Raw genomic sequence first — 18,843 nt, 5'->3', positions numbered from 1 at the left:
TATTCGAAATACTCGTACTCGATCGAGTACCACTCGCTATTTGAATGGAAAAGTTCGATGCAGAACCAGCATTGATCGGCCGAATGCTATACAGTCAGCCAATCAACGCTGGTTCTTCTCCTACCTTTTAGAAGTCTTCTCCATGCAGCTTCCCCGCGGCGTCTTCCGGCTCTGAATTCACTCTGCCAGGCATCAGACCTGGGCAGAGCCGACTGCGCATGTCCGCTTGTAGTGCAGGCATGCGCAGTCTGCTCTGCCCAGGCCCGATGCCTGGCAGAGTGAATTCAGAGCCGGAAGACGCCGCGGGGACGCTGCACGGAGAAGACTTCTCGGAGGATCCAGCCCGACCCTCACTCGTGGACTTGGTAAGTGTAATTTGATCGAATGTTGCCTACCCCTGAAACGAGCATTTTCCCCCCATAGACTATAATAGGGTTCGATATTCGATTCCAATAGTCGAATATTGAGGGGCTACTCGAAACAAAAATGGAATCTCGAACATTTTACTGTTCGCTCATCTCTATTAACTATAAGTATAGGCAAATGAAAAAAATATGTAGCGAATGTATGTGAAATTAATTCTTAGGGCTAGTTCACACGGGGACATGGACGCTGATTTTGACAGCGGATTTCGCGGCCAAATCAGCGTCCATACAATGTATCCCTATGTGAACTACTCGCTTTTTTTTTTCTGCTAGCTCGCTAGCAGAAAAAGAAGCGACATGACCTATCTTTCGGGCGGAAGCCGCTCGCGATGAGCCGCGGCTTCCGCCCAGCCGCAGCGCCCTCCATGTCGGCTCATTCATTTGAGCCGACAGCGGAGGTGAAAGCCGCGACCGCGATGGTCGCGGCGGGAGCAGTTCACATAGTGTGGACATTGTATGGACGCTGATTTGGCCGCAAAATCTGCTGTCAAAATCAGCGTCCATGTCCCCGTGTGAACTAGCCCTTACTCTACAGATCTGGGTTATGCAATATTTGTAAATAATAGATGTTGCAAATGTTAACATTACATTTATAGCACCCCGCACCATGTTATCTTGACACTGAAGACAACAAAAGCCATTAAAATGGATTGAAACCATTGAGTTAAAATTCTGTCCCCTCTGTAGTGTATAGATTTTTTGTATTTGCCTTAATGAGAAATTTTCAGCAACTTCTGGAAAGCTTTCTTCATGTCTTTGTTCCTTAACGTATAGATCATTGGGTTTAACGTTGGGGTTATAATGGTGAACATAATGGCAGCCGCTCTCTCCTGATCTAAAGAACCCTTTGTATTAGGGCGCAGGTAAGTGAATAAACCTGTTCCATATAGGAGAGTAATCACAGTAAAATGGCCGCTGCAGGTGGACAATGCGCGTTTTCGTCCTTCTGAGGTCTTTATTTTTAAAAGAAATTTTCCAATTAAACTGTAGGAGATTATGTTTAAAGTTAAGGTTATTATAGTTATTGTTCCGGTGATTCCAAAAAGAAGGTTCATGTTGAGTTACATCTGTACTCGCCAAATCTAGCACTGGTTTAACATCACAGAAGAAATGTTTCACCACATTTGGCCCATGAAATGGAAGCCTTGAAATCATTATACTGTGGACCGAGGCATGGCAAAATCCAATAACCCAAGTACATAAGGTTAAACTATAACAGACCTTGTAAGTCATGATGGTTGAGTATCTTAAAGGTTGTGCAATGGCCACATATCTGTCATAAGACATGACGGAAAACATTATGGCTTCTGTACTACCAAAGAAATGGAAACAATGTACTTGTAGCATACAGCCATAGAATGAGATCATCTTCTCCTGTGATCTAAGATCTGTGAGCATCTTGGGGATAACCACCGATGAGAAACCCATATCAAGGAAAGCTAAGTTATACAAGAAGAAATACATGGGTGTATGGAGAGCGGAATGAAAAATAGGGATAATTATAATAGACAGATTTGCCGACAAGTCTACTATGTATAACAACAAAAAAATTACAAAGGAAATTACCCGAAGATCATCTTGAACTCCTAGACCATCAAAGATAAAATATGTTACTGAGGTATAGTTGTCTTCATTCATTGTGAGCCTTGTATCTGGAAACCAACATTGTTAAACAGAATCAAATCATTAATGGACAATAGAAGGGGTATTCCACTAATATCCCAAATGATACAAAACTCCTAGATTGGTGGGGTGTTGTGCCGGTGTATTCATCTCTACCGGACTACCTAAGAGAAGCCTGAGCCTCACTCCTGGGTCTCTCCATAGAATGGAATTTATCAATGTTTGACTACTGCTGCAGTTAATCTTGTGTGCTGGGATTCCTTGTTCTCATTAATGTTGGGGCCCCAATAGTTAGACCCTATTGATCTAGCAGTTATCTCCTTCCAATGAATGAAGTACAACAGTCACCTTATATACACCTTAGGATTCAATGCTCTTATTTAGAGATGAGCGAACACTGTTCGGATCAGCCGTTCCGAACAGCACGCTCCTATAGAAATGAATGGAAGCACCTGGCACGGCGACCGGCTGCCGGCAAAGGTGCTTGCTGTTCAGAATGGCTGATCCGAACAGTGTTCGCTCATCTCTACTCTTATTATTTGGAGGACCATTCCCCAATGATAAATGAATGGCATAAATATCGGACTTGCTGTGAGTACTGGGACCTACCACCCAGGGAATGCGGTTATAACCGCACATCTTTATTTATTTTTTCCTCTCTTTCAACTAATCTCTTCGGATGAGCTAAGATGATTAGCAAAATGCGTTGAGAAAGACCCAATATCTATATCTACGGCAATCTATGGGCCGGAATAGGGCTTGACCACAGCACACTACTGCACTGCAGGAGAGAGGGGGTAGCATATTAGGGATTAGCAATCAGAATAATCTGACCTGGAGCTGCTTTACTGAGAGCTGACTGCTACACAGCAATCTATTAGTGTGGCAGAACATTACCCCATTACACCCACCCCACCCCCACCTCCCTATATAGCGGTCACCAACGAAGAGGAAGATGAGACTCCACGGACTGTTATACCCCTAACCACCCACCCCCATACCCACCCGAATCCAGCTACAGAATAGTCTGACCTGGAGCTGCTTTACTGAGAGCTGACTGCTACACAGCAATCTATTAGTGTAGCAGAACATAACATCCCAGCCCCCATACTCCTCCAATATTATACCATATATTGAAGCTGTGCATTTGAATAGGTCAAGAACTAGAGCCCTAAGGAAAAAGCGAGAGTATTGTGTGACTTTTTGGCAGAAGTTATTAACCCCTTCAAACCTGTGCATATACAAACCTGTACATATACAAACCTGTACATATACATGCCTGAATAGGGGAGTGAATAGGTTTGAATCACAAACAAGGGGGATTATTTAACATACATCTGCATAGAATACCAGAGGAAAAAGATTAAGTATTCAATTGCTGAGAATCTTTGTCCTAAGAAAACAATCACCCTTTTTACTCACGATAGGGACACGTCCCGTTTTTTATTTCTGAATAATCAAATAAAAGCTACATTTTTATTAGTTTCTTGTTGAAGATTACCCAAGTAGTCCAAATACAAATTGATGGTAATACCATACCCTATGTACAACACTTGAATGCCATAAATATAATCATATTCCTTACATACTGGAGTCCTGCTATATCAGCCCCAGGTTTCTAACTTACTTGTGGTCTAGGGTGGGCCTGGAATAGGCCTTAGCCCCAGCTGTGGCTAATAGACTCATTGCTGGGCCATAAAAGGCTGCAGAGCCTGCAGTTCAGAACAGATCCAGGAAGCAAGAGAATGTGCTTGGGTCTGTCTTGAAATTGAAAACCTGCTGAGATGAGTGTTTTTGGTTGATTCATGTGGCTGGTAGTAAGCTGTATTCTGTTTAATTAGTAGCTCAGACAAGCAGGATTTTGTTTCTGTTTTGCCTGAAGTTAAGGTTGTATTTTTATTTTGCACATTTTTTGTACTGGATGTAAAGGTTTGTTTATTTTGCAGGGTTTTTTTTTTTTTTTTTTTTTTGGGACACTAAACCACCCACAGGTCCTTATTCTTATGTACTTGGGGTTTAGCCCTGTGGTAATGTCATTTATGCCTACATTAAAAATAAAAACCTTTTCATTTACACCCAACCAATGCGCTCACTTTGCTGATGCAGTTCTTCAATGAAGACTGAGGTTTACACCTCACCTTTAGTGCACATCAGTGAAGTTAGGGTCAGTGGTATCAGGATCATGGGGGGTGCAACTGCAACTGGGCCTGAGGAGTACAGGGCCCACAGCCAACTGGAAATGGCCAGGGACCCGGGCCACCATTATAGCAGTTGGAGAAAGCCTGGTTAAAATAATAATAAAAAATACTTATATTCGCCGCTCCTGGGCTCAGCATCCTCTCTGTGGCTCTTCTGGCCTGTGACTGAGGTCACACACCCAAGATGTCACGAAAGGGGTCTGTGATTAAGCCCCAGAGGTTACATGGAGCACGTCACAGTAATGATGTCATCGAGCTCCACGTGAGCAACAAGGTCTAAACACAGGCCCCAGCAGTGATGTCTGGGCACATGACCTTAGTTGCCAGTTGCATAAGAGGACCAAGGTAGATGTTGAACGGAGCAAGGATGCCCAGGTGAAGTGAGGTAAGGGGAGTATAAGTGTTTATTTTTAATCACTTCCCCTGGGTCTCTGATTATTATACGCTGGGGTCTAAGGCAACCCCAAAGTATAATAGCAGTGGCTCTTAAGGGGCTATAATACTGTGTGGCTACTGTAAAGCATATAATACTATGTGGGGGCATATAATATTGTGTGGTGCATATTATACTGTGTGGGGACCACTGTGGAGCATATAATACTGTGTGGCTACTGTAAAGCATATAATACTAGGTGGGGGGCCACTGTGGAGCATATTATACTGAGTGGCGCATATTATACTGTGTGGGGGCCACTGTGGAGCATCTTATACTGTCCCAATATTCTTTATATGCCGGCTTACTCACTATTCTTGCTAACTGCAGTTGTGGGTAGTATAGCTGTATCCCTTTCAAGAATATGAGGTATCGCTGCAGCATCCATAATGTCACTATTACAGGACGTGGAAGGGCACTCCAGATAAGTTTGCACCGGGGCTCACAAGACTTTAGTTACGCCACTGGCCAGGATGTATAACCATTACTTCACAGAAGACCCGCACCCCTGCCAGGAGTACATCACTGGTGGTGTTACAGGTCTAGTTGGGACACAAATCTCAATCTATTAGAATCCAGCCATGCTGCATGGATTTTGTATGTTCTTCCCATGTTTGTGTGGGTTTTAAAGACATACTAATGGGGAATGTAGATTATGAGCCCTACATAGGACAGTCAGAAATGACAATATCTGTAAAGTGCTGCAGATCATATTGAGGCCATGTAAGTAAAATAAAAAAAAAATCTGAAGGAATTCAACCACTACATTTTTTCCATGAATTAGAAGAGCTTTGCTTCTTATGTGTGACCAAGACTGCAAGCCATTTATAAAGAGACTGGAGTCAGGCTGAGAAAAATAGAGGAGTCGGAGTTGGTGCTTTGGCCTTCCAATTCCACCGCTAAGGATTGTCGTCTTGCCTATGCCCTCACCCACCTGCATTCCCCGTAAAATTGTGCTGCGACTTGTACTCCCTCCAGTATTGTGGATTGTGCCCTGTGACTTGTGTCCTCTGCCCCCCCCCTTTCTTCTGGACTCTAATAATGATGTGCAGGAAGAACCTCATACTAATCTGGATTCTGTGCAGTTGGGGTTTCAGAATAGTGTGGCATCTGGTGGTCTGATATCTGGTGGGAGAGTCCATTATAGTGACAGTGATTCCTCTTTGGCAATGTCCTGAAGCACTGAGGTTGCATAGAAGATTTATTTATTTTGCTTACTTGTATAGCACTTCCATATTCTGCAGCGCTTTACAGATGTTGGCAGTCACTGTCCCATATAAAGATCACAGACTAAGTTCCCTTTTAGTAAGTCTTTGGAGTGATGGAGGAAACCAGAGTACCCGCAAGAAATCCATGCAAACACAGGGAGAATATACAAACTCCTTGCAGAAGGAGAGGAAGGAGCACATTTCCTGTAGGATGTAATGGATGAACCCTGCTATTTCTTTCCATGAATACACTGATGCCACCAGTTTTGTAAGGCAGACCGGTACAAGGGATCTGGAATAAATCTGCCTTCCACTGCCACTCCAAATATCACCTTGATTCTAGAAGCTTCTTTGTGACTGCATGGTGGAGCAGCACCTACTGTATGTGTCACAACCTTCCTATTAGGCCCAGATACTTCCTGCACTGTCCATCTGTAATGCTCTCCTAGTGGCTGGCAGCCACAATACTGTGTGTTTCTGCCACACACACATATACATACACACATACACATACACACACACACACACACACACACACACACACACACACATATATACGCACCCACACCAAACAGTCTCTCAGCCATGTGGTCCAATTTAATTCAGCTCTAATAAGAGTAAGGAATTCAGATTCTCATGAAATCAATTTAATACAATATTGCAGCATGCTATCAAAGCCTTGACATATATCACTAGATGGTAGCACATACAGACAACATATTTAGCATATCACCCTATAGAAACATGTCTCATGATGACACACACATATCTGGACACTAGGGTTGAGCCGAACTTGAAATTTCAGGATTGTTTTTAAAATTTCCGATCATTTTCCATTCGAACCCGATCCCAATACAAGTCAATGGGATTTTTTAAATAATCAGAGATCGTATTTTAGGAACGATCCTATTCACTACACGCTGTGTAGTGATTAACACCCCCCCCGCCCCCCCCCGTGTCCACTTACTTGCACAGCTGCAGCTCCCACTTCTTCTTCGTCCGGTCCACTGTCCTCTGTAACAATCTATCTTGTTCTGGTAAGGGAGAGGAAAAATTGCATAAATGATTGCCACAAGCAACTGGTGCAGAATATGGTGGGAACGTTTCCGTAAACCCTGGCTGGCGGCAGAGAGGAGAATTCCTCCAAGAGGCTAACAACTGCCATCTGGTCCACAACCACCAGGGGAACACTCTCCAAGGTCTGGGACACGTTAATGCCCCCCCCCCCTCGGCCAAACTACCGCCACTGAGGGGCCTAGTGTCATCAGGAAGGAAAAGTATAGGCGCATGTTGCTTGAGTACCTGACCAACCACAGCCCTGTCCTCTCTGTTCCCTCTGTGCCTTACACGTATTGGGTGTAGAAGTTGGACCTGTGGCCCTTGGGGTGAGTGGAGGCTTCCCCCTGCTGAGGTTTGGGTGAGTTTGGCAAGGGGGTGCAAGTACGCCCCGCAGTTAGCCTTTTTGGTGGCATAGAGTGTACACAATGAACCCCGACTGTCACTTGCTGAGCCTCTCCTCTACTTGTACCTGCATGATAGAACCTGCGTGTCTATGGAGTTAGAGACAGATTGGCGCCCCTGCATTTTAAGTTTATGCCCCATTCTTTTGCTTCAGCCCATAAACAGAGATGTTATTTTGTGCCCATTAGTGCCAATTCAGCCGTGCCACCCCCAGGATGAATTCTTTTACCCCTCTTTTGTAGTTGTCACTTGCCCCAGCAGCGTATACAGTGTCAGGCCCACCATTCAGCTTCAGCCCATAAACAGAGATGTTATTTTATATTTAGCTGTATATCACTTTTATTTGGGAGTGGAATACAACCAGGAAATCTGGATTCAGTGTATATATACTGTACACAGATTGTCTGTATACCACTTAGGTGTTTGAGGGTATACACCGAGGAAAGCTGGATTATGCATATATAGCCTGACTGAATTGACACACACCTACAGCACAATGTAATGTACACACATATACTACACAACATAGGGTACACACACCTACTACACAATGTAATGTACACACACCTACAGCACAACGTAGGGTATACACATCTACTACACAATGTAATGTACACACATATACTACACCATGTAGGGTACACACATCTACTACAGAATGTAAGGTACACACACCTACAGCACAATGTAATGTACACACATATACTCCACAATGTAGGGTATACACATATACTACACAATGTAATGTACACACACCTACAGCACAATGAAGAACCGAAAGAGGGACAAAATGTGCGGCGCGCGGCGCTGCAAATTTAGCCCCGCCCACTTTTGTGTTGACTCCGCCAATTCTCATTAATTTTTCATGTGCCCGCACACAGTATAATCTTCCTACAGTCACCCGTAAATTATATGTTCCCCCTCTATCTCTCCCCCAGTTTCATATACACCCTTCATCTGCCCCCAGTTTTATGTCCCCTCCATCTCTGCCCCCAGATTCATGTACCCTCCATTTCTGTGCTGATGGCGCTGCTTAGTGAATGTGTGTGTGTGTGTGTGTATATATATATATATATATATATATATATATATATATATATATATATATATATATATATATATATACAGTCCTATGAAAAAGTTTGGGCACCCCTATTAATCTTAATCATTTTTTGTTCTAAATATTTTGGTGTTTGCAACAGCCATTTCAGTTTGATATATCTAATAACTGATGGACACAGTAATATTTCAGGATTGAAATGAGGTTTATTGTACTAACAGAAAATGTGCAATATGCATTAAACCAAAATTTGACCGGTGCAAAAGTATGGGCACCCTTATCATTTTATTGATTTGAATTCCCCTAACTACTTTTTACTGACCTACTGAAGCACAAAATTGGTTTTGTAACCTCAGTGAGCTTTGAACTTCATAGCCAGATGTATCCAATCATAAGAAAAGGTATTTAAGGTGGCCAATTGCAAGTTGATCTCCTATTTGAATCTCCTCTGAAGAGTGGCATCATGGGCTACTCAAAACAACTCTCAAATGATCTGAAAACAAAGACTGTTCAACATAGTTGTTAAGGGGAAGGATACAAAAAGTTGTCTCAGAGATTTAACCTGTCAGTTTCCACTGTGAGGAACATAGTAAGGAAATGGAAGACCACAGGGACAGTTCTTGTTAAGCCCAGAAGTGGCAGGCCAAGAAAAATATCAGAAAGGCAGAGAAGAAGAATGGTGAGAACAGTCAAGGACAATCCACAGACCACCTCCAAAGAGCTGCAGCATCATCTTGCTGCAGATGGTGTCACTGTGCATCGGTCAACTATACAGCGCACTTTGCACAAATAGAAGCTGTATGGGAGAGTGATGAGAAAGAAGCCGTTTCTGCACGTACGCCACAAATAGAGTTGCCTGAGGTATGAAAAAGCACATTTGGACAAGGCAGCTTCATTTTGGAAACAAAAATTGAGTTGTTTGGTTATAAAAAAAGGCGTTATGCATGGCGTCCAAAAAGAAACAGCATTCCAAGAAAAACACATGCTACCCACTGTAAAATTTGGTGGAGGTTCCATCATGCTTTGGGGCTGTGTGGCCAATGCCGGCATCGGGAATCTTGTTAAAGTTGAGGGTCGCATGGATTCCACTCAGTATCAGCAGATTCTTGAGAATAATGTTCAAGAATCAGTGACGAAGTTGAAGTTACGCCGGGGATGGATATTTCAGCAAGACAATGATCCAAAACACCGCTCCAAATCCTCAGGCATTCATGCAGAGGAACAATTACAATGTTCTGGAATGGCCATCCCAGTCCCCAGACCTGAATATCATTGAACATCTGTGGGATGATTTGAAGCGGGCTGTCCATGCTCGGCGACCATCTAACTTAACTGAACTTGAATTGTTTGTCCAAAATACCTTTATCCAGGATCCAGGAATTGATTAAAAGCTACAGGAAGCGACTAGAGGCTGTTATCTTTGCAAAAGGAGGATCTACTAAATATTAATGTCACTTTTCTGTTGAGGTGCCCATACTTTTGCACCGGTCAAATTTTGGTTTAATGCATATTGCACATTTTCTGTTAGTACAATAAACCTCATTTCAATCCTGAAATATTACTGTGTCCATCAGTTATTAGATATATCAAACTGAAATGGCTGTTATAAACACCAAAATATTTAGAACTAAAAATGATTAAGATTAATAGGGGTGCCCAAACTTTTTCATAGGACTGTGTGTATATATATATATATATATATATATATATATATATATATAATGCGACTATGTGTACAGAGCCCTACAGAGCTGGACAACCTTCACTTGACTTCGGCTTTATTACAATAGTTTCTATGAAGTAGGCTTCTATGGAAATCCGGAGTAACTTCTCAGTAAACAGTGTGGTTTTATTAGAATATAGATGTATATATCCTCTGCCTATTGTATAGAGTCATGTGATCACTGTATACACTGCCGGCCATTCAGCACTTGCCCAGATGACATTATCACAGTCCGGAATTCCTCAGAATCCTGATGACATCATGAAGCCGGTGACATCACAGTGTACTGTACAATCTATATAACTTGGGGAATGTCCTGGAGGAAGCTGAGGGTTTTACAGATGGAGAGAGTGATGGATGCCATAAATGTGCTATTCGTTTTTGTGACAATTTCCCAAAGCTTTGCGGACGGGAGGCCGACCATGACACCTGCAGGTACAGTAATGGACATTCATAGCTGGGGGGCTTTACAGGTGGCTGTTTGGAGGGGGGGGGGGTCAGGAATTTCCTTGTGTGTTATTCTCCTAATGTAATGATTAGAGATGAGCGAACACTAAAATGTTCGAGGTTCGAAATTCGATTCGAACAGCCGCTCAATGTTCGTGTGTTCAAATGGGTTTCGAACCCCATTATAGTCTATGGGGAACAGATACTCGTTAAGGGGGAAACCCAAATCCGTGTCTGGAGGGTCACCAAGTCCACTATGACACCCCAGGAAATGATGCCAACACCTCTGGAATGACACTGGGACAGCAGGGGAAGCATGTCTGGGGGCATCTAACACACCAAAGACCCTCTATTACCCCAACATCACAGCCTAACAACTACACACTTTACACACTCAATACCACCTCTCTGACAGTAGGAAAACACCTTGAAACATGTGTATTTGGCACTTGCAGTGAGGAGAGCTTGTCACCAGCAGTGAATTTGGCCCTTGTAGTAAGTTGAGGTTGGCACCAACATTTGTTTTGAAAATCAGGGTGGATTGAGCCTCTAACCAGCAGAGTTTGGGCAAATTCATGGTGGAGGGAGCCTCTAAAAACCCCAGTTTGGACCAATTCATGGTGGAGGGAGCCTCTAAAAACCCCAGTTTGGACCAATTCATGGTGGAGGGAGCCTCTAAAAACCCCAGTTTGGACCAATTCATGGTGGAGGGAGCCTCTAAAAACCCCAGTTTGGACCAATTAATGGTGGAGGGAGCCTCTAAAAACCCCAGTTTGGACCAATTCATGGTGGAGGGAGCCTCTAAAAACCCCAGTTTGGACCAATTCATGGTGGAGGGAGCCTCTAAACAGCCCAGTTTGGACCAATTCATGATGAAGGGAGCCTCTACAAACCCCAGTTTGGACCAATTCATGGTGGAGGGAGCCTCTAAACAGCCCAGTTTGGGCAAATTCATGGTGGAGGGAGCCTCTAACCAGCCCAGTTTGGGCAAATTCATGGTGGAGGGAGCCTCTAACCAGCCCAGTTTGGACCAATTCATGGTGGAGGGAGCCTCTAACCAGCCCAGTTTGGACTAATTCATGGTGGAGGGAGCCTCTAACCAGCCCAGTTTGGGCAAATTCATGGTGGAGGGAGCCTCTAAAAACCCCAGTTTGGACCAATTCATGGTGGAGGGAGCCTCTACAAACCCCAGTTTGGACCAATTCATGGTGGAGGGAGCCTCTAAACAGCCCAGTTTGGGCAAATTCATGGTGGAGGGAGCCTCTAACCAGCCCAGTTTGGACAAATTCATGGTGGAGGGAGCCTCTAACCAGCCCAGTTTGGGCAAATTCATGGTGGAGGGAGCCTCTAACCAGCCCAGTTTGGACCAATTCATGGTGGAGGGAGCCTCTAACCAGCAGAGTTGGTGGAAAGCAGGGTGGAGGGAGCCTCTAACCAGCAGAGTTGGTGGAAATCAGGGTGGAGGGAGCCTCTAACCAGCAGAGTTGTGGGAAAGCAGGGTGGAGGGAGCCTCTAACCAGCAGAGTTGGTGGAAATCAGGGTGGAGGGAGCCTCTAACCAGCAGAGTTGTGGGAAAGCAGGGTGGAGGGAGCCTCTAACCAGCAGAGTTGTGGGAAAGCAGGGTGGAGGGAGCCTCTAACCAGCAGAGTTGTGGGAAAGCAGGGTGGAGGGAGCCTTTAACCAGCAGAGTTGGTGGAAATCAGGGTGGAGGGAGCCTCTAACCAGCAGAGTTGGGGGAAATCAGGGTGGAGGGAGCCTAGTATTAGCAGAATTGTGCAACGCTTATGGTGGATGAGTATGAGGATGCGGAGGAATTGGAGAGGTTGAGTACAGACATGGAGTTTCATGTTGGGGTGCTTTACACAGGTGGGCACAAAAATGAAGGCTCTATCCAGTGGTGGTTCATTTTTATCAAAGTGAGCCGGTCGGCACTCTCAGCTGACAGACGGGTGCGCTTGTCAGTGATGATGCCACCGGCTGCACTGAACACCCTCTCAGATAGGACGCTGGCGGCAGGACAGGACAGCACCTCCAAGGCATATAGGGCAAGTTCAAGCCACAGGTCCAACTTCGACACCCAATACGTGTAGGGCGCAGAGGGGTCGGAGAGGACAGGGCTGTGGTCGGAAAGGTATTCCCGCAACATGCGCCTATACTTCTCACACCTGGTGACACTAGGACCCTCCGTGGCGGCACTTTGGCGAGGGGGTGCCATCAAGGTGTCCCAGACCTTAGACAGTGTGCCCCTCGTTTGTGTGGACCGGTGAGAACTTGGTTGCCTACTGGAGGAACTGCCCTCCCTGCCGCCAACGTCACATGCTGGAAACATCTCCATCATATTCTGCACCAATTGCCTGTGGCAAGCATTGATGCGATTGGCCCTCCCCTCTACCGGAATAAAAGACGAGATGTTGTTTTTATACCGGGGGTCAAGGATAGCAAAGATCCAGTACTGGTTGTCCTCCATGATTTTGACAATACGCTTGTCGGTTGTAAAGCACCCCAACATGAACTCAGCCATGTCTGCCACAGTGTTAGTTGGCATGACTCCTCTGGCCCCACCGGAAAGTTCAATCTCCATTTCCTCCTCATCGTCCATGTCTACCCATCCGCGCTGCAACATTGGGACGATTCGAAGTTGCCCGGAAGCCTCCTGTATCACCATCACATCATCGGACAACTCTTCTTCCTCCTCCCCCTCCTCCTCCTCCTCCATTAAACGCGATGAAGCGGACAGATGTGTGGACCTACTCTCCAGCTGTGATGGATTGGATGCTATCCCTGACTCCTCTGTGTGATCTGAGTTATCCCTGATGTCAATCAGGGATTCTCTCAGAACACACAAGAGCGGGATTGTAAGACTCACCATCGCATCCTCAGAGCTCACCCTTCTTGTGGACTCCTCAAAGACCCGTAGGATGTCACAAAGGTCTCTCATCCATGGCCACTCATGGATGTGAAACTGAGGCAGCTGACTTTGTGGCACCCTAGGGTTTTGTAGCTGGTATTCCATCAAAGGTCTCTGCTGCTCAACCACTCTATTCAACATCTGAAACGTTGAGTTCCAGCGTGTGGGGACGTCGCACAAAAGCCAGTGTTGTGGCACATGCAGGCGTTGCTGGAGAGATTTTAAGCTAGCAGCGGCTACTGTCGACTTGCGAAAGTGGGCGCACATGCGCCGCACTTTCACCAGTAGCTCTGGAACATTGGGGTAACTCTTTAGGAAACGTTGCACCACTAGGTTGAAGACGTGGGCCAGGCATGGAACATGTTGGAGTCCGGCAAGCTCCAGAGCTGCTACCAGGTTCCAGCCGTTATCACAAACGACCATGCCTGGGCCCAGGTGCAGCGGCTCAAACCATATTGCCGTCTCATCGAGGAGGGCATCCCTCACCTCGGAGGCAGTGTGCTGTCTGTCCCCCAAGCTGATCAGCTTCAGCACAGCCTGCTGACGTCTACCAACGCCAGTGCTGCAACGTTTCCAACTCGTAGCTGGGGTCAATCTAACAGCGGAGGAGGAGGCGGTGGAGGAGGAGGAGGCGGTGGAGGAGGAGGAGGAGGGGGGTGTTCTTCTCGTGTCCCTGCCAGGAATGTTAGGCGGGGAGACGAGGTACACCGGGCCAGTTTGGGAAGCAGTCCCAGCCTCAACTACATTCACCCAGTGTGCCGTCAGTGAAATGTAGCGTCCCTGTCCGCATGCACTTGTCCACGCGTCGGTGGTCAAGTGGACCTTTGTGCAAAGCGCGGAACTAAGGGCCCGCCTGATGTTGAGTGACACGTGCTGGTGCAAGGTGGGGACGGCACACCGGGAGAAGTAGTGACGGCTAGGGACGGCATAGCGAGGTGCCGCAGTTGCCATCAGGTCCAGGAAGGCGGGAGTTTCAACAAGCCGGAACGCCAATATCTCCTGGGCCAGCAGTTTAGCGATGTTGGCGTTCAAGGCTTGCGCGTGTGGGTGGTTAGCAGTGTATTTCTGCCGCCGCTCCAATGTCTGAGAGATGGTGGGTTGTTGTAAAGAAGCGCCTGATGGTGCCTTTGATGGTGCAGGAGAAGGAGATAAGACAGGAACAAAGGAAGGATGAGGAAGAAGTCAACAAAGTGGCGGAGGCAGATGAAGTGGTGTCCTGGCTCGTCCTCTGGAGTGCATCGCCAGCAAAGTCAGCAGTGGCAGAGGCAGTGGCAGTGGCGTGAACGGCAGGCGACCTTTGTCCTGCCGTTGCTGCCTGCCACTGATTCCAGTGCTTGGATTCCAAATGACGGCGCATTGAAGTGGTGGACAGGTTGGTCTTCTCAGAGCCCCTAATCAATTTCGAGAGGCAAATTGTGCAGACAACACTATATCTGTCCTCGGCGCATTCCTTGAAAAAACTCCACACCTTCGAGAAACGTGCCCTCGAGGTGGGAGTTTTTCGGGGCTGGGTACGAACTGGAACATCTTGGGAGATTCCGGGTGTGGCCTGGCTTAGCCTAAGCTGCTGACCTCTGCCTCTAGCTACCTTTTTTGGTGCTGCACCTGCCTCAACATCCACACTACTTTCCCCGCTTGACATCCCCCCTGTCCAGGTCGGGTCAGTGTCCTCATCATCCACCACTTCCTCTTCCAACTCCTGTCTCATCTCCTCCTCCCGCACAATGCGCCGGTCAACTGGATGCCCTGACGGCAACTGCGTCACATCATCGTTGATGAGGGTGGGTTGCTGGTCATCCACCACCAAATCGAACAGAGATGGAGGAGACTCTAGTGTTTGAGCATCTGGACACAGATGCTCCTCTGTTAGGTTCGTGGAATCGTGACGTGGAGGGGCAGGTTGAGGGACAATGAAAGGAGCGGAGAACAGCTCTGGGGAGCAGGGACAGTTGGGGTTATTGTTCTGTGAAGCTTGGGAATTTTGTGAGGAAGGAGGACAAGACTGTTGGGTAATAGGAGGAGAGGAGGCAGAGTCTGACTGGCTGCTGGACAATGTGCTGTAAGCGTTATCCGACAGCCATTGCAAGACCTGTTCCTGGTTCTCGGGCCTACTAAGGTTTGTACCCTGCAGTTTAGTTAATGTGGCAAGCAACCCTGGCACTGTGGAGTGGCGCAATGCTTGCTGCCCCACAGGAATAGGCATGGGACGCCCTGTGGCTTCACTGCTACCTTGCTCCCCAGAACCATTCCCCCGACCTCGCCCACGGCCTCGTCCACGTCCCTTTCCGGGAGCCTTGCGCATTTTGAATTCCCAGTTAGAAACTGGCACTATATACCAGTATCAAAAATTGTGGGTGCACGTAACCCCAATATATTCTTTGAATTACCAGTCAGAAACTGGCACTATATGGCAGTAGCAAGAAATGAGGGTATTTATAACCCCAATATATTCTTTGAATTACCAGTCAGAAACTGGCACTATGTACCAGTAGCAAGAAATGAGGGTATTTATAACCCCAATATATTCTTTGAATTCCCAGTCAGACAATGGCACTATATACCAGTAGCAAAAATTGTGGGTGCACGTAACCTCAATATATTCTTTGAATTACCAGTCAGACAATGGCACTATATGGCAGTAGCAAGAAATGAGGGTATTTGTAACCCCAATATATTCTTTGAATTCCCAGTCAGACAATGGCACTATATACCAGTAGCAAGAAATAAGGGTATTTATAACCCCAATATATTCTTTGAATTCCCAGTCAGACAATGGCACTATATACCAGTAGCAAGAAATGAGGGTATTTGTAACCCCAATATATTCTTTGAATTCCCAGTCAGACAATGGCACTATATACCAGTAGCAAGAAATGAGGGTATTTGTAACCCCAATATATTCTTTGAATTCCCAGTCAGACAATGGCACTATATACCAGTAGCAAGAAATGAGGGTATTTATAACCCCAATATATTCTTTGAATTACCAGTCAGAAACTGGCACTATATACCAGTAGCAAGAAATGAGGGTATTTGTAACCCCAATATATTCTTTGAATTCCCAGTCAGACAATGGCACTATATACCAGTAGCAAGAAATGAGGGTATTTATAACCCCAATATATTCTTTGAATTACCAGTCAGAAACTGGCACTATATACCAGTAGCAAGAAATGAGGGTATTTATAACCCCAATATATTCTTTGAATTCCCAGTCAGACAATAGCACTATATACCAGTAGCAAAAATTGTGGGTGCACGTAACCCCAATATATTCTTTGAATTCCCAGTCAGACAATGGCACTATATACCAGTAGCAAGAAATGAGGGTATTTGTAACCCCAATATATTCTTTGAATTCCCAGTCAGACAATGGCACTATATACCAGTAGCAAAAATTGTGGGTGCACGTAACCCCAATATATTGTTTGAATTACCAGTCAGAAACTGGCACTATATGGCAGTAGCAAGAAATGAGGGTATTTATAACCCCAATATATTCTTTGAATTCCCAGTCAGACAATAGCACTATATACCAGTAGCAAAAATTGTGGGTGCACGTAACCCCAATATATTCTTTGAATTACCAGTCAGAAACTGGCACTATATACCAGTAGCAAGAAATGAGGGTATTTGTAACCCCAATATATTCTTTGAATTCCCAGTCAGAAACTGGCACTATATACCAGTAGCAAGAAATGAGGGTATTTATAACCCCAATATATTCTTTGAATTACCAGTCAGAAATTGGCACTATATACCAGTAGCAAGAAATGAGGGTATTTGTAACCCCAATATATTCTTTGAATTCCCAGTCAGACAATGGCACTATATACCAGTAGCAAGAAATGAGGGTATTTATAACCCCAATATATTCTTTGAATTACCAGTCAGAAACTGGCACTATATACCAGTAGCAAGAAATGAGGGTATTTGTAACCCCAATATATTCTTTGAATTACCAGTCAGAAATTGGCACTATATACCAGTAGCAAGAAATGAGGGTATTTGTAACCCCAATATATTCTTTGAATTCCCGGTCAGACAATGGCACTATATACTAGTAGCAAGAAATGAGGGTATTTATAACCCCAATATATTCTTTGAATTACCAGTCAGAAACTGGCACTATATACCAGTAGCAAGAAATGAGGGTATTTGTAACCCCAATATATTCTTTGAATTCCCACTCAGACAATGGCACTATATACCAGTAGCAAGAAATGAGGGTATTTATAACCCCAATATATTCTTTGAATTACCAGTCAGAAATTGGCACTATATACCAGTAGCAAGAAATGATTGTATTTGTAACCCCAATATATTCTTTGAATTCCCAGTCAGACAATGGCACTATATACCAGTAGCAAGAAATGAGGGTATTTATAACCCCAATATATTCTTTGAATTACCAGTCAGAAACTGGCACTATATACCAGTAGCAAGAAATGAGGGTATTTGTACCCCCAATATATTCTTTGAATTCCCAGTCAGACAATGGCACTATATACCAGTAGCAAGAAATGAGGGTATTTATAACCCCAATATATTCTTTGAATTACCAGTCAGACACTGGCACTATATACCAGTAGCAAGAAATGAGGGTATTTGTAACCCCAATATATTCTTTGAATTCCCAGTCAGACAATGGCACTATATACCAGTAGCAAGAAATGAGGGTATTTATAACCCCAATATATTCTTTGAATTACCAGTCAGAAACTGGCACTATATACCAGTAGCAAGAAATGAGGGTATTTGTAACCCCAATATATTCTTTGAATTCCCAGTCAGAAACTGGCACTATATACCAGTAGCAAGAAATGAGGGTATTTATAACCCCAATATATTCTTTGAATTCCCAGTCAGACAATGGCACTATATACCAGTAGCAAGAAATGAGGGTATTTGTAACCCCAATATATTCTTTGAATTCCCAGTCAGACAATGGCACTATATACCAGTAGCAAAAATTGTGGGTGCACGTAACCCCAATATATTCTTTGAATTACCAGTCAGAAACTGGCACTATATGGCAGTAGCAAGAAATGAGGGTATTTGTAACCCCAATATATTCTTTGAATTCCCAGTCAGACAATGGCACTATATACCAGTAGCAAGAAATGAGGGTATTTGTAACCCCAATATATTCTTTGAATTCCCAGTCAGACAATGGCACTATATACCAGTAGCAAGAAATGAGGGTATTTATAACCCTAATATATTCTTTGAATTACCAGTCAGAAACTGGCACTATATACCAGTAGCAAGAAAAGAGGGTATTTGTAACCCCAATATATTCTTTGAATTCCCAGTCAGACAATGGCACTATATACCAGTAGCAAGAAATGAGGGTA

At 44.8% G+C, this 18,843-nt stretch overlaps 1 pseudogene; it reads right to left on the bottom strand.

Annotated features, from left to right (window-relative positions):
* Positions 1–1,135: 1,135 nt before the first annotated feature.
* LOC142214536 (olfactory receptor 5G9-like) lies at positions 1,136–2,063 on the bottom strand (annotated as a pseudogene).
* Positions 2,064–18,843: the final 16,780 nt, after the last annotated feature.

This window comes from Leptodactylus fuscus, chromosome 7 (assembly GCF_031893055.1).
Source record: "Leptodactylus fuscus isolate aLepFus1 chromosome 7, aLepFus1.hap2, whole genome shotgun sequence".
Taxonomy (NCBI): Eukaryota; Metazoa; Chordata; class Amphibia; order Anura; family Leptodactylidae; genus Leptodactylus; species Leptodactylus fuscus.
Note: the sequence above shows the minus strand (reverse complement) of the source record. Positions and strands in the feature narration are given on the sequence as shown.